Source organism: Peromyscus californicus, unplaced genomic scaffold (assembly GCF_007827085.1).
Source record: "Peromyscus californicus insignis strain IS unplaced genomic scaffold, ASM782708v3 Scaffold_22__1_contigs__length_63687245, whole genome shotgun sequence".
NCBI classification, from domain to species: Eukaryota; Metazoa; Chordata; class Mammalia; order Rodentia; family Cricetidae; genus Peromyscus; species Peromyscus californicus.
The window spans coordinates 20,524,300-20,541,137 of record NW_026294525.1 but is presented as its reverse complement, the minus strand read 5'-3'; positions in this window follow the sequence as shown (position 1 = coordinate 20,541,137).

Sequence of the window (16,838 nt, the reverse complement as noted above, 5' to 3'; positions counted from 1 at the left end):
GGCATCATCCTGACATTGTGTTAAGCTATAGGACATAATAGAACAGAAGAAGGCAGCTCCCCCATGTGAATAAAAAAGAACACTCGGGAAAAAATGGGAAATTCAGGGACAATATCTGCAAAAATGAAGGTAACTTCCCATCTGCCTAAACTCTCACTGTGATCAATTAAAACCAAGTTCTCTTAAATATTAAAAACTTTTATGGTAAGAGCAACACAGATGGCTCAGAACAAATTATTTCCCCCCAAAACATTGGCCTCTGCAGTCTTCTCTGTACCCATGCCCAGGCAACAAAGTAAACAAGGTTGATTCGATCAGTAAAGTTAGTGGATGCCACAGGCTTGGGAGATAGAAATCTGATTTCCTTGCCTGGTATATAATTTCTGCCTGTCAAATTATAGCTCTGTGTGAATTATGAAACCTGTTATTAGAATCTTGGATCTTTGTGAAATAACCCAGTTCTACTTAATTTCTTTACAGTGTACACACTGCCAGCACACCTGCCAGGGGCAGTGAGACAGGTACTGAATACACACTGTAACCATTGACCCATGAGTTTGCCATAGGGAAGTGCAGTTTATAACCCACCCCTTGAAAAGATTGTGGAGATATATTACATGCATATATACATATATGTATATGTACACATATGCATAGACACGTATACATGAAAGGGAGGGAGGAAACAGAGAAAGAGAAAGTGAAAGAGAATTTAAAGTAAGGGACTTGGTAAAGCACTTGCCTCAAAATCATGAGGACTCGAGTCCCATATCCAGAACCTGTGTGAAAAAGCCAAGTGTAGTTAGGGATTATACTGGTTCAATATGATTGTGGTTGTAGGTTCTCCTCTCAGACCTTTACTAGCCCTGAGTATCTGGCTAGTTTTCCAGTACCGGACATAATTTCCTTCTTGTTTCTTGTTGAATGGGTCTTACGTCTAATTGGAGAGCTGCAGGTGTGCAGGACATTGCTACACCTTTAGGGTTACTGCACCAATCTGACTCTTGTGGTTCATGGGCATCATAGCTAGGTAGGACTGTCAATTGCCTCACTCCTTTGGAAACCTGCATGATGCCTTCTGGTACCATGACAGCCAGTCCTCAGGGAGGAGGTCTTCAGATTAGTTCCAGCTCAGGGGTATCTGCACCTTCTGTCTGAAGCGCATGGTGGCTTCAGCAACAGGGACTTTTCTTCCACCTCTGGGGAACAACCAGGGGCAAGTGCAATAACCTGTAATGTTTTAGGAGTCTCTTGGACAGTCTTTAACCAATAACCCAAAGGAGGGCTTCTCATGCCTGGTGTTGGGGATTTTGTCAGATAGTCTTTGGCTCTTGAAGGAAGCGTTATTAACCAAGACAAAAAGAAATCATATAAATATAGACACAAATGTATATGTATTATAATTTTTAGGTATATAGTTAATAACATGCAATGAATTTTTCAGACATGTTATTTTTACCCTTCTTATTTATCTCCTTCCCTCATCCCTGATTAGAGCCATGCCCTGTTTTCCCTATTTCCATGAGCAGATCACATGTACCTTTGGCTCCTCCACCACTCCACTCTGGCAATGGTTTCTTTTATTTTCCTGTTTGTTTGTTTGTTTGTTTGTTTCAATTTCTCCAGCATACTTTCTCACATCTGAAGATTTGGAACAAGGAGCCTCCAATGAGAGAAACATGCAACATTTGTCTTTATGGGTCTGGGTTACCTCAGTTTATAGGATGTTTTCTAGTTCCATCCATTTGAAATATGAAAATTTCATGATTTCATTTTTCTTTGCAGCTAAACAGTATTCCATTGTTTATATGTGCCATGTTTTCATTATCCATTCATCAGCTGAATGGCATTTAAATTATTTCCATTTTCTAGCTATTATGAAGAAAGCAGAAATCAACATGGCTGAGCAAGCATCTATGGCTTAGGATGTTAAATCCGATGGACATATTTATCCTAGCACACACAGATAAGTGTAGCCCTGAAGCCTCATCAATGAAACTTCTTTTTTCAACAAAGACAAAGCTGGATTGCACTTTATAGCATGTTACCACTGAACTGCAGTACCTCCTTTAAGCATAGAAGTTTAGTTTTTGTTATGCCCTGCTAGACACAGAAAAGCACCAGAGAACTGTGATTCTGGCCTGTTGATACAGCACTAGCCTAACACATGCAAGTCATGGGTTTCAGCTCCAGCACCAGGAGAAAAAAAAAAAAAAAAAAAAAAACAGAACAAAAGCAAATAAAACCATGTGAGATGTGGTGGTGCACACATATAATCTCAGCACTCAGAAAGCTGAGGACTGGCTCTCATGGTACCAGAAGGTGCCACACAAGCTTCCAAAGAAGTGAAGCAACAGTCTTACCCAGCTACGACACCTGTGAACCACAATAGTGACCAGCATGTCACGATAACCCCAAGAGTGCAGTAGTGACATGCATATCTTGGCAGTAACCACCAGCTCTCTGTCACCAATCAACAACAGGGAAAACATGCCTAATACTGGAACCTAGATGACTACCCCAGACTACTGAAGTCATGGATCTTGGAAAAAAACCTACAACCATTACCGATCTTACATTCTAAGTATCTGTCTTTAATTCCCACAAACAAGTATAAGCCTCACTGCTCATCAAGGGAACCATCTCCTTGCAACATATAAAGACAACGACAGAAAATCACAACCAATCAATGGCAGAGTTGTGGAGTCCAGTCCCAACAGATACATCTGCAACACAAGACTTGGGGAACTTTGTGGAAGAGATTGGGGGAAGATTGTAAGAGCCAGAGGATCAGGGAGTTTACTGTGAGACTGTGTCTCCTAGTAATGTCAGAAGCTGCATTCATAAAGTCTCACTGACAGGACTGCCTAAACATGAGCTGAAGAAGGACAAGAATAGACAGGTTAAAGTGAATAGGGGAAAGCCCTTGAGGCCTCAACCATACACAAAGAAGTGCAGTCACCTAATGAATGCTGAGAGCAAGAGAAATAATCTTCCCCAGTGAAGCGCACACCAATGATTGTCCAATACCAAATGGTCAGCTGTAAAATCATACAAACAAGTGTAGCATTATACTTATGGGTTTTCTGTAAGGACCTGAAATAATTATGGATCAGCTACTTCTTGGCATTATCTTCTTTCATGCAGGAATAAACTTAATCAACTCTTGAATTAGTGTTGAACCAACTCTTGTAAGGATGAGACTCATTAGAAAGAGTGTTTCTTTTATGATGTGATCAAAACTTATGCTGGTCCCAGCATACAGTATTTTTTTCTTTTATTGAAAATACATTGTTTTCTCAAATAATATATCCTGATTATAGTTCCCATCCCTCTCCTCCTCCCAATTCCTCCCACCTCCTCTCTCCAGATCCATTCCCTTTCTGTCTCTCATTAGAAAATAACAAGCTTCTAAGTGATAACAACCAAACATAACAAAATAAAATATAATTAGTTATACTGAAACAATCATACCTAAGTTAGACAAGGCAACCCAACAGAAGGAAAAGAGTCCCAAGAGCAGACACAAGAATCAGAGACCCACTTTTTCTCAGACTCAGGAGTCCCATAAAAATATCAAGCTAAAAGCTATAATACATATGCAGAGGACCTGGTGTAAATCCATGTTGTCCCTGGTCTTGCTGCTTCAGTCTCTGTGAGTTCATATGCACCTTGCTTAGTTGATTCAGAGGGTCTTGTTCTCCTGGTGTCCTCCATCCCCTCTGGCTCTTACACTCCTTCTGCTTCCTCTTTTGCAGGGTTCCCTGAGCTCTGAGAGGAGGAATTGGATGGAGACATCCCATTCAGACTCTCTCTCTGCATAATATCTGGCTGTGAGTCTCTGCATCTGTTCCAATCTACTCCTTGAGTAAGCTTCTCTGATGATGACTGGATAGGGCACTGATCTAAGAGTATAGCAGAATATCATTAGGAGTCATTTTATTGATACTTTTCTTTTTAGACCAATAGTGTTTGGTTTCACCCTAGATCTCTAAGCTATGTAGTCTCTGGTTCTTGGTTACCCAAGCAGTATTGGTTATGGGTTCCATCTTGTGGAATGGGCCTTAAGTCAAATCAGACCAAAAAAAAAAGATACTTTATTTATGCGTAGCAATACAATTTGCATATTAAATAGCACTATAGCAAATGATTTTATATAGTTTTAAATTGAAGACTAAAAGGAGATATTTCAGGTTACAAACCCTTTTTCTAAGAGAGTGAACACATCAAAAGTGTTCAGCCATGTCAAAATCCTACTGTACTTGTAGACAATGGAACTAGAGAGAAAGCCCAACTTCCCTAATCACTGTCTCAAAAGCATAGTGCAGGTTGGATCTTCTGGAAGGCAAAAATAGGTGTTCCAGAGTGCAGTATGCTTAAGAACTTTAATGGGTGATTTGGAGATTAAGTATGGGTTGATGAATGCTGTTAAGAATCATCAAATATGAAAAAGTCCTATCGTGCAGATTAAAATTTGAAAGCCACAAAATTCTCCCACTTAGAAGACAGTTTAAAATAAAATTCATGTCTACTCTCAGGATGTCATTGCTGCAGAGTTAATCAAGTAAATACTTTGACAAGTGCCGAAATTCACCAATTAGGATAAATGCTAAATTATTTAGGTGGCAAGATGTCTTTTCATGGGAACTTTTATGATGTTAAAAATTGATCACACATTTTAAGAGTGAGTACAACAAACTTCACTGACTGAGTCTGAGCTGATGAAAGCCCTGGCATTCTCAGTCCACAGACTGCAGAATTAATAATGAGAGGCACTGTTGGCTGGGGATACACAAGACAGGAGAAATGCTGGCAGGTGATTTACAGACACCCACTCTGTAGTTACAGAGAGCTCTGTAGTTGTTGGATTTTCTTTTTTTTTTTTAACTCTAACTCTTTACTCTTTGGGGGCCCTCCTACCCAGCTCCCAGATAAATACACAGAGGCTTATTCTTTCTTATGAATGCCCAGCCTTAGCTTAGCTTATTTCTAGCTAGCTTTTATTAACTTAAATTATCTCATCTACCTTTTGCCTCTGGGATTTTTATCTTTCTCTGTTCTATATACCTTCCTTTCTTTTTAACTCTGTTGCTGGTTGTATAGCTAGGTGGTTGGCCCCTGACGTCTTCCTCTCCTTTCCATTTTCTTGCTCCTTGATCTTCTCTTCCCAGATTTCTCTTCCTATTTATTCTCTCTGCCTGCCAGCCCCTCCTATCCTTTCTCCTGCATACCTATTGGCTGTTCAGCTCTTTATTAGACCAACCAGGTGTTTTAAGCAGGCAAAAGTAACACAGCTTCACAGAGTTAAACAAATGCAACATAAAAGAATGCAACACATCTTTGCATCATCAAACAAATGTTTCACAGCATCAACAAATGTAACACATCTTCAAATAATATTCCACAATAGAGCTCTGCTTCTTACCTCCCAATCTGAGCTTTGGCTCCTAATGTGTGACCATTCACAATTCTCCTCATGAGGAATCAGTAGTTTAGTGTTTCATTCTAGAAATGTTTGTCTGGTACATATGACAGGTCAGGCAATGTGCTAGGGGCTAAGGGTTAATATTCTCTTCTCTCAGCAATGGTAAACCCAAAAAATTTCATATAGCATACTCAGCACACACATCACAGCATCAACAAGGGTTGGTACAGGAGGGCAACTGGAAATCCATGTGCTATCGTATAGTTATTTAAATACTATAAATCAAGTGTACAACCAGCTAAGTAGAATAAGTTCTACTATCCTAGTTCAAAAAATGCAGTTTTATAACACTGTGAAGGAATGAGATCTTCTATAGAATATTTGTAATCCTGCACTCCGAAAAACCAAGGTCCAGCACTTGGCTCATAGCCAGAGCCCTCTTTTCTCCCAACTGTATCCCATATCAGCAGGGACCTCATATGCATGTGCACCCAGACCATTCACATGCTTGCCCAACCTCCCCCTAGTTATCTTTCTAGCGTACATGTTACCAACTGTGGAATGACAATCTCAGCAGAACAGACTATTAAAAAGGTTCAGAATTCTTGAATCAGCTCAACATTATTGGAAAGGAAATTCTGGATCCCAGATAAGCAAGCATGTATAAAAAGGTAAAGTTGAGATCCAGTTGACCATGGCATGTTAGTCCCACAAATTGCTGCTCTAGAGAGTGAAGTACAATCAGAAGAGGGCCAGAGAACTGATGCAGTGAAATGCTGAGGAGAAGGTAGAGGTCACAGCCATGGTGCCCTCCTACCTAGGTCTAAGGATGGTTTGGGCTTGTGTGTAAATAGAGGCCATATTCCAAGAATCCCCTTCACATGCCATGTAGTTAACCCTAACTACCTGTAGCCAACTCCTGTAAACATACAGAGCTGTCTATAGGAAACAAAAGATCCTTCCTTTGTCACCCATTTTCCACTATATAATCCCTACGTACTTTTCCGGCTTTGACTCTGAACAACAAAGCAATAGTTCTCTAGTGGGGAGAATCTGCCATTAGGTCATGGGAGCAATAGCTCCATCTTCCTGGGGGAAATTCACACTTCCCCCCAGGTCACACTTCCTCTCTTTTGCTTACAAATGTTCCCAATATTAAATATTTACAGTTATTAATTTATAACCTGCCAATACTGAAGGACTTGAGTTTTCATAGTTTCCAAGATAACTTCCTAAGAGCCTAACAAGAATTTTTCTTTCAAAAAATTGTTCAGGAAATTGGTATTTAAGAAAAATTTTTCAATCAATTAGTAGCACTTTAAAAATTTAGAGTGCAGCCTGCCAAAGTGTTTGTATATTCATTATTCATCATACTTCCAAATTTTCTTTTGGCATCATTAATATTTTTGTAAGCTAATTTGTTATGGTAGCATTCTCCAAGCATGTTTTGATAATATTAATAACAATCATGGCTTTGAGACTTTTAAAAGGAGATTTAGTGTTTAAGTTATGTATATATGTGTGCTTGGGGAAATGCCTGGGAGGGAGGAGGGCGGGAAAAAAAGGGCATCAGATTTTCTGGAACTAGCATTACAGTGAGTCATCCAACATGGGTGCTGGATACCAAACTCTGGTCCTCTACAAGAACAGCTTGTGCTCCTCAGCACTGGGTTGTCTCTCCGGTCCCAACTTTGAAATACTTTGATGAGAATAATAAATAGCATTAATAAATATAAACACATAGCATGCATTAAATAATTTGTACCATTGCAGAATGATAATTAGTGACTTTCAATATTACCTTAACATTTGAGTAAAATATAGCAGAAAAATCTTGAGAGATTTTAAAAATTAAGGCCAATAAAACTCAGGCTTTACAACTTAGGCAGTAAATATCTTTTGAACTCACTTCATAATTGATGTTAATTCAAAAATAATGCTGCCGTCACATTATGCTTCAGTTGCTTAATTCTCCTCGGCATCCAGCGTTTGTTTGCATGATGCTCCATAAATCAGTCCTTTCAGATCATGAATTAGCAAGCCTCCAAAATAAAGTGACAGGTTAATTAAATTATGCAAGGAAAATGGTTTTCAGTTCTATCCCCCAACAGAAAAGAGAAGGATATTGAAAATTTATGGTTACATCAAGTCAGCTAGGTGTTCTTCTCTGCAGTTTCCAGCTTTGCCTACTAATAACTCCAGGCCAATGACAGAGTAATCATTCTAAACTTCTAAGGATATGAATTTCATCAAACTTGACCTGGTTAAGTCAAAGAAGTTCCATCAATAAAAATCTTTCTAGCATAAACTCCCCAGTACAAACACTAAGGTCAGAGTGTATTTTCACAACTCAGCTCATTAGAAATGCCATGTTCTCCATTTTAGAGATGCTGTGTTCTTAATTTATACCTTCCCACACATATTCTGGGCAATCTTGGTAGGTGAACAGCTGTCTTGAGACACATTCTTCAGGAACAACTGCATTTGGAGCTAGTAGCTTATTACTATTTTCCTCTACTACCTTGTTATTAAGACTGTCATATTCTGTATAAGAACAAGAATTCCACAGAAACACAAGTCACTAACTTGATACCCTGATATGTTTCATTTTAAAATTTTTCCTTACTTATTCAGTCTTTATTCTTGAGAATTTCATACACTGAAACAATTATAACCATGTGTGTTCCCAATTGCCCCCATCCAATTCTCCCATATTCCCCTCAACTACCCCCTCCCAACTTCCTGTCATTTTTTCTGAAATAACCTACTAAATCCAATTAGAACTGTCCAAATGTACAGCTGGGTAGGACCACCCACTGAAATTCGATGGTTCTACCAAAGGTCACATCTTCACAAAGGAATGAGTCTCCCTACTGCAACTGTTCACTACCAGCTGTTCCTTGGTAAGCAGTGGGACCTGGAGATAATCTACCTCATCAATACCAGAATTTTGGGTGGTTTGACCTTGTGCAGGTTTTTTTGCAGGTAATTGCTGCTGTGAGCCCACAGTTACAATAGCCATGCCCTGTCCGGAAGACATTTCACAGTGCCCCTCTACATCCTCTGACTCTTACATTTTTTTTCTTGATTTTCTTCAGTGTTCCCTAAGCCTGGTGGAAGTAGAGCTTGAGGTCCCTTTTAAGACTTCTGTCTTTTTAGGGTTTCAATTGCTGTGATGAGACACCATGACCATGGCAACTCTCATAAAGGAAAACATTTAATTGGGGTGGCTTGCTTACAGTTTCAGAGGTTCAGTCCATTAACATCATGGAGAGCATGGCAGCATGCAGGCAGACATGGTGCTGGTTATATCTTGATCAGAAGGCAACAGGAAGTGGACTGAAACACTGGGTGGTATCTTGAGATGGAAAACTTCAAAGCCTGTCCCCACAGTGACACACTTCCTCCAACAAGGCCATACCACTCCAACGAAGCCACACCTCCTAATAGCACCGTTCCCTATGAGATTATAGGGGTCAATTACATTCCAACTACCACATTCTACTCTCTGGCCCCCAAAAACTTGTAACAATATCATAATGTAAAATGCATTTAGTCCAACTTCAAAAGTCCCCATAATCTATCACAAGCTCAACAATGTTTTCCAACAAAGCCTCACCTCCTAATAATGCCACTCCCTATAAGATTATGGGGGCCAATGACATTCAAACTACCGTAGCTGAGTACTTTAACCCTTTTTGCATCTCAGCATCAACTTCTCCCAACTGTAAAATGAAGCTTCTCTGACCAAGGTCAAAAGCAACTCAGGTCTTTGGGAATAAACATAAATATTTAGAAGACAAATTGACAGCATGACCATTTAGACCCTATGACTTCACTAGCCATGGGCTCTTAACCAGGACTACAGAATCAGGCATAAAATTCCCTCCTGTGAGATTTCCTTTGTGCCAGGTTTTCACCTGACCCTGAAATGTCCCCCTTTCCAGGAGTCGACCAGGCAGCCTATGTGGAACCAACCTAGGCACTCTGCATGTACGATGCAGTTGTGTAGTTTGGTCTTCTTGTGAGACTCCTGCCGGTGGGAGCAGGGGCTGTTTCTGATTCTTTTGCTGGCTTTAGGTATTCTTCATACTGGGTCGCCTTGCCCAGGCTTACTACACGGGGAAGTGCTTAGTCTTACTGTAACTTGATATGCCATGTTTTGTTGATCTCAATGGAAGACCTGCCCTTCCCTGAACAGAAACAGAGGAGGAGTAGATTAGGGGGTGGGGACAGGGGAGTAGTGGAAGACTGGGGGGAGAAGAGGGAGAGGAAGCTGCAGCCAGAAAGTATTATAAATAAATAAATAAGTAAGTAAATATATATATATATATATATATATACATATATGTATGTATATTTAAAATTCCCACCTGTGGAGCAGGCTTCAAATCTGATCAGAAATAACATCCGTTTCACTATTGCATCAGTGGGTGTAGCTCGCCTGGAAAGTAAGTATTGCAGCATGCAAGGTGCAGCGCTGGATAAAAACACTAATGCATTTTCTCACAATCTACCTGCAAGGCACTTTCTGGGACCATAAAAGCTACCTAGCAGAGAGGAGGTTTCCAATCAGTTTGGTTTCTCTATGTACTGCTGCCAAAGTGTGTAATATCTTCAGCAACACTGTCTTCCCATAGAGTCGTGAAAGGAATCCAAGAACAGCAACAATAGTCTGTGTTGGTTTTGATACCCTCATACATTTTAGTATCCATTTTATGTCCTAGATAGTATTATTTGAAAACCTGGAGCCAGGAGGATAACTCAACAGGAGTTACAGATGTGGGTGCTGGAAACCAGAGATCTAGAAGAACAACAAGTGCTCTTCTTATCCACTGAGCCATCTTTCTAGCTCCACATTAACAGTATTTATAAAGTTTATTTTTAAGGGTGAGTATCTGTCTTTAATTCTGTGTTAAACCACACACACTTTCATTTCATAGACCTGTCCACTTACTCACACAGCTACAAGCAAAGGTACTTATTCATTCACTCCATTTACAGGAGTATCTATTCCATCTTATATAATTCTTTGCCAACCAGCTTTAGTCCCCATAGGAAATGTCAACATTTAGGTTGTTGAAATCCAATTACCTGCCTCTGAAGACAGTCCCTCTTGATATGAATCCGGGTGGGAAGCAAAGTCTCCCCATTGTTATCCCAAAGGATCCAGTGCACAGTTTTATGCTTTTTTCATAAACCTCTGGCCTTAGAGAAATGAGTAAGGGGTGAATGGCATCTTAATTATGTTGGGAGCTTGGAGAATGTGCCATGAGAGATGGTGGAGCAGGACTGCTAACTGTCCTTGGCCATCGAAGTCAAAAGCCATGTACAAAATATTTATTTGCATAGCAGAGTAATAGATACTCAGAAAAATGATATATCCACAGACTTTTGCTTTCTAATCCTGACATTCTAGATTTCCGGAATGTTGAGCTAGTGACATCAATGAAGGATAGCTTTTGTCTATGGTTACATCAAATTTTCCTCAGTTCTAAGATAAAATACTTGTATAGGTGGCTTTCCTCAGGAGGAAAGAGCACTCAGGGAGTGTTCTTGAAAGCCATACCTGTGAACCAAGAGGGATGGGACCTCTGCTTTCAAAAGGATCACCAGCTGACCCCATGTATAACTAAAATTACATTACACCTGTTCTAAGTTGATTAAGATAGCCAAATGTGTATATGTGCCAGTCAACCCTTGGAAATGAGGGAGTCTAAAAAGGGGATGAACATCAATGACATGGATTCTTCAACTAAAGAAATTCCCAAAATGGTATGACTATCTGTGACAACCCTCAGAGAAGCTGGAGTATGGGGATATTGGGGATGTTATTCCTGAAAAGAAATTACGGTATGTAGTACATCAAAGTGTCCACATAGACTGCTTGTGATCATCACAAAATGCATTCCTACGTAAGGTAAGAACTGACTCTGTAAGGTGATCAAGGATTGCTCTTTCACCAAGAGCTAAGGAGAACTACAAGAGCTATAGAATGCCTCAGGACATTTTCTTTTCCTGCTATGTCCAAAAGTGGAAGTTAATGGCAGGGCCATTGTATTAGTCAGAGTTCTCTAGAAGAACAGAACTGATAGACTAAAGATTTACAAGGGCTTTCATTAGGTTGGTTTACATGCTTTCTCTTGGGTAGTCTAACATAGCTGTCTGCACGCGTCAAAGGGTAAGAACCAGGAAAGATAGCTGCTCAGTGAACAAAGGCTGGGTACCTCAGCAATTCCAATCTTGTGTTGAAGGCCTGGAGGAATTCTTAAGAGCTGGGGTCTTCTGTCCACATTGTATGGTTAAAGAAGCTGGGATCAATGTCAGTGAAGAATGGAAGCTGAGACAGCCACACACTAATAAAGAGTTTTGTTTTGTTTTTTTTTTTTACTCTGGTTTCCTTATGTCTGGACTGCCTCCAAAAGGTAGCACCTTCTGATAAAGGACCTTCTCCTCTTGTTCAGTTCTTCCAGAAAAGACCATGACAAGACCTGGCCAAAGGTATGCCTCATAGTTGGTTCCAGATTCCATCAAGGTGACAACTAAGGTAAACCATCATAGATCATTAACGATCATGATCTCCAATGTACAAGACGTGGAATTAATTGAAGAGCCTGAAGAAATTCAGAGTGCTGAAAAATCATGTGGACTGAGAATTTTTCTAACAAATCCCCAGATAAGTATAATGCTGTTATATTAACTGATAATAACAGGAATAACTGATAATATACACTCATGTTAGAGACATTGAAAGTGGGATGATGGCAGGTGCAGATTTAGAGGGGGTTCAAGGCTTATATTTGAATGAACATATATATGGGTTAAAGCTAAGTTTTTTTTTATCTCTTTTGCTTTACTGGGGTAACCCCTCCTTCCACTTCCTGTCTCAGGAGAGAGATCTTTTGTGGGAATGTTAGCAGGGTGGACCTTCAGCACTCACTCTGGAAACCTAAGGATGACAGACAGATTTTTTTCTCCCCCTTGTGACCTGGAAATGCCTTCATTACATTATATCCTGTTTTCTCCCCCTTAGATATTGAGCTGCTTATAGACCTGAACTCTCACTCTGTCCTTTTCTTCTGCCAGTCATCAGCAGAACATTTGATTATGCATTGTTCCAGCAGCCAGAGGGGCAGCCTCTCACTTATTTAGTATTTCATAAACATCAGGTTTCCTAACATTTATAGCCAGATAATTTTAGTAAACTGTTTTCATTACTCTGGGTTGCTTGTGTAAAGTTTATAATTTTATTAAATCATATCAATCATATAGTTCTTAATTCATGTCTGTATTTCCTTTTCAAAGTCTACTTGGGAAGAGAAGTCACCTTCACTGGACAAAAAAAGTATATATATAAATCATTTTACTGGTTTCGAGAAAATTCTAGCCATGCAAAATATTTCCACTTTGACAAAATGTCCAGAAATGGTCACTTCTTTTTAAACATGGCCATTAATTTACAACACTAGCTAAAACTTCTCTGTTTTCCCCAACCCTAAATTTCCCTCTCCACGCTACATGACAAGTCCTCTGTTTGCCCAATGCAAAACATTGAGCAGCCATTACTTGAAGGCTGTCACTTTAAGACCTCATCCCTTACTTTTCAAATTGTGTCTTCCAAAATACTTCTCCCTAGCAGAAAGTTAAGACAGCTTTTCCTAGCTTGATATATCACTGCCCAAAGTCTGTCTGCAGTAGATTGCTTTTGTCACAGATACAAAATGATTGCAGTCCAAGAGTGTGTGTGTGTGTGTGTGTGTGTGTGTGTGTGTGTGCCTGCAGATGCTCTGAGTGCTTAGCTTCTCCCCAAGCAGACACCACACTGACCAGTCAACAAATGACCAAGAATCCTTGGCTCGCCTTTTCTTGTTTATGGGACTAATGGAGCATAACAATTGTTCAGGCATCAAACTTGACAAATGGGTATTTGGAAAGTGACAGACGGCCTTTGTCTTTATTGAATAAAAGGTGGCTCGGTTGAAATTTTTATTAGGTTTAGCTCTTTGTAAACAAAGTAACTCTTCGCAGGGAGTGGGTTTAGCTACTTGGGTTGAAATATGCCACACTGGGTGGTGAAGTGACCGTGGGCAGCAAACCTGACAGAGGCGACAACAGGAGGATTAGCGCTGAGCTGGAGAGAAACTGCACAAATCCTGAAAGATGACGTCCCAACCCGGCTGATAAACTTCTTCTCGATAATGCTGCTTTTCCCTAAGCAAGGATAATCCCTACACGTGAGCGTGGTGTCGGATTTAACAACCAAAGCAAGGGGGAAAAAAAAAATGAAGGAGGTGTATGCGTGTGGACTTTGAAATTCTTTCCAGAACACAGCATTGAGCAGAACCTGCAGAAATAGAGATAAAACATGATTTAAACAAGGACGACAAAAACTCTTTTTGTGACGTCATGACGCCTGGACACTTGGACTTCCCAGATATCGGAGATGGATGTCTCCTTCTTCTAGCACTGTCCCTTGTGACAGACAGAAACAAGAAGAACTATTTGACAGACTGTTGACCCAGCAGTGCACACGCTGGAAGGTAGTGAGAGATGAACACAGGCTGCTGAGCTCTGGTCTTCCGTGGTAGACGCCCACATTAGACTTCAAGAATCTTGAGCTGTCCTTGGTTCAACGGCGAGTGATTTCTTCCTAATTATGTTTGCCAGCAGTGTTTTCCTGAGTTAATTTTCTGTGAGGTGTATGGCTTTTATAAGCATGCCAATGTAATGGTAACCTGTCTGTCATTTCCTTAACAAAGGTAAAATGAGAGAGAAAGGCAGACAAGAATGTATCCACCTGAAGGAATCTAGTACTGTTCCTCAGGGATGCCAAAAAGCACATGCATTCCCGACCAATACCTTTGTTTTTGTGAACAGAAAATGTAACAGAAATAGACATATTCAAAGGCTTACATGGGGAGAGAGCCAAGTAGCATAAAACCTAATTTGGTTTGGAATGTAACTTCTTCAGAGGTGCAGCTATTTTGGGTTCCTTGACATTTAAAAAGATGCTAGCAAGTCTTGCCATTGAACTACAAACAGGAAATCCATGGGCTCAGAACTAGGGAAGGAGCTTGGTTAGGCTGAGGGTGAACAGGACAGATTTGACAGTTCAGCTGACTAAAACACTTGGGCTAAATGTGGCTAGAGCTGGGACAGAGATGCGCTCCTGGAGAGGTAAGACATAATTTGGGTTGGTAAGACAATCAGGGCACTTGTAATACTTGACAAAATCAGAAAATTGAAAACTTAAAGTTCATCTGTAGTAATCCAGGTCCTGGATGACCAGTATCTATTTTCTGATCTCCAATAAACCATAACTATTTTTGGCATATGGTGCTGTTTGATGAAGTCCTTCTATGTTTGTCTAGATTGTCCTTGATATCAACTTCATATGCACCATTAACATTAATAAGGAGGATCTTTAGCTCTATTTTGCTAAAGCATCTTCTCTCATTCTATTTTAGGTTTTAGCTCCAAGGTCAAGTACATCTCTCTTTAACCTCCAGATACTGCTAAAGCCTGAGATTTTGAATTAAAAACACACAGGGAAGACTTCTACAGGAGTTTGTGTGTAGATTCTTCTATTTACAATGACTGATTTAAAAGAGGCTTGATTCAACTAAAACTGCTGTAGACATCCTAGACCAATTTAAAAAGGCCATCCTCTACTCCTTTATTAAGAGTTATTGCAGCCATAAAGAGCTAATCTCCACACTCACTTGAGATTTTCCGGTAGCTGGTAGTACACAGTCATCTGAAAGGTCTAGGGGGACCTTTTAAAAATATATTAAGAAGGGAGAATTTGTGGGAGCCCACAAAGATTCCAACTTGTGGTTTAACTCAAGATCAGAGAGTCAGTTTATGTTACTCTCCAAAGCTGCATAATAGGGTGCAAAGGCATAACCATGTGTCTTATACTTCAAGGCCTAATCACAAGATGCTTTGCCACGGGGTGTGATTACCAGGTGTTTTGAAGGGTCTACAGTTGGTTGTACATCGTGCTTTGATCTTGAAAGGGGGAGATCTTTTGCCTCTCCCCTTGCTAGTGTATACAAATCCCATTAGAAATAAACTTGGGGTGACTGGATATTGACCCAGCCACGCCCCCCCAAGCTATCCTGTGTCTCTGTCTTTCTTCTCAGTTCCATCTATATTTCTATCTAACACTTCCTCATTCCTCTCTCCTCCCCCCAAAGAACACTTTGACAGTTTGCAGCTTGTCTCCTACATTATCTAGAAAGTGGCACTGGATGTTTGGGGAGGTTGTGAGTGACACTTTTGAAGGAAGTTGCTGAACCTTTGATAAATAGGACCTAGGTGGAGGAAGTGTATCTCTAGCCTAAGAGTCCTTGAGGTTTATAGTCCAACACTACTTGCTTGAGTGTCTATTTCCTTGTACATTGAGATGTAAGAAGACTAATTTTCTTCCTGTTATGTAAGAGAGCTGTTCCTACCACCATGCCTTCCCTGACGTGATGAATGCACCATTGAACCATGAACCACAATGAGTCCTCCCTCCCACCTTAAGGTGTTTCGTTTTTATCACAACAATGGGAATTAATATACCATGTACCTGCCTACAAGATATCCAGAAGCATATGAGACCCAATGGAGAAATATCTCCCAAAACATCACATGGTTCTCCTACGCCTGCATCCTGTCCTTAGCTCATCCCCACTCTTTCTTACTGTGAGAGCTTACTGCAGACTGTACACATCCTTGACCACATTTCACTGAGCATGCATTCCTCCTTATGCCTCTCTTCATGCTGCCTGGAGGTTCTCATAGGATGAGTTTTCCATGTATCTTTCCATTACCAGTAGACAAATTCTGGGCCCTCAAGGGAATTCAATAAGTCTTTGTTGAAACAAAACATATATGAACAACTAGATATTTTATTGAGAGCATCTTTATATAATAAACTACAAACCTCCAAAGATTTCATTTCATAACATATCTTATTATCACAAGAAAAGTTAAATAATTAATGGAGACATTTCTCCAGAATATGAACAAATCCAGCCCTCTAGACCAGGGATATCAAACTTGAAAAAGTAAGATAAATCTCTTCCATCATAATTGTGTTATATAGCAGTAACAACTGTGGGGGGGGAGTTCTGCTTTTTAAAAAAATCTTTCTTATATGTTTTTATAGCTTTTACAGTTGATTCTTTCCAAGGTGTCTGAAGTTTTATCTCTTATCATATTCTTGACATCAAAGATTGGTTTTCATCTTTGCAACAAAATATATTCACACCAGTAAGTCCTTAAAGAACCCTTTATTTCCTCACTTTACCAACTACAGCACTTGTTTTATTGTCCTTTTAATTCTGCTACAAGACAGGCAGCAGGTGTAATAGCTGTCAGCCATGACCCTCACACTCATATTTGAGGTATTGCAGGGAGAACC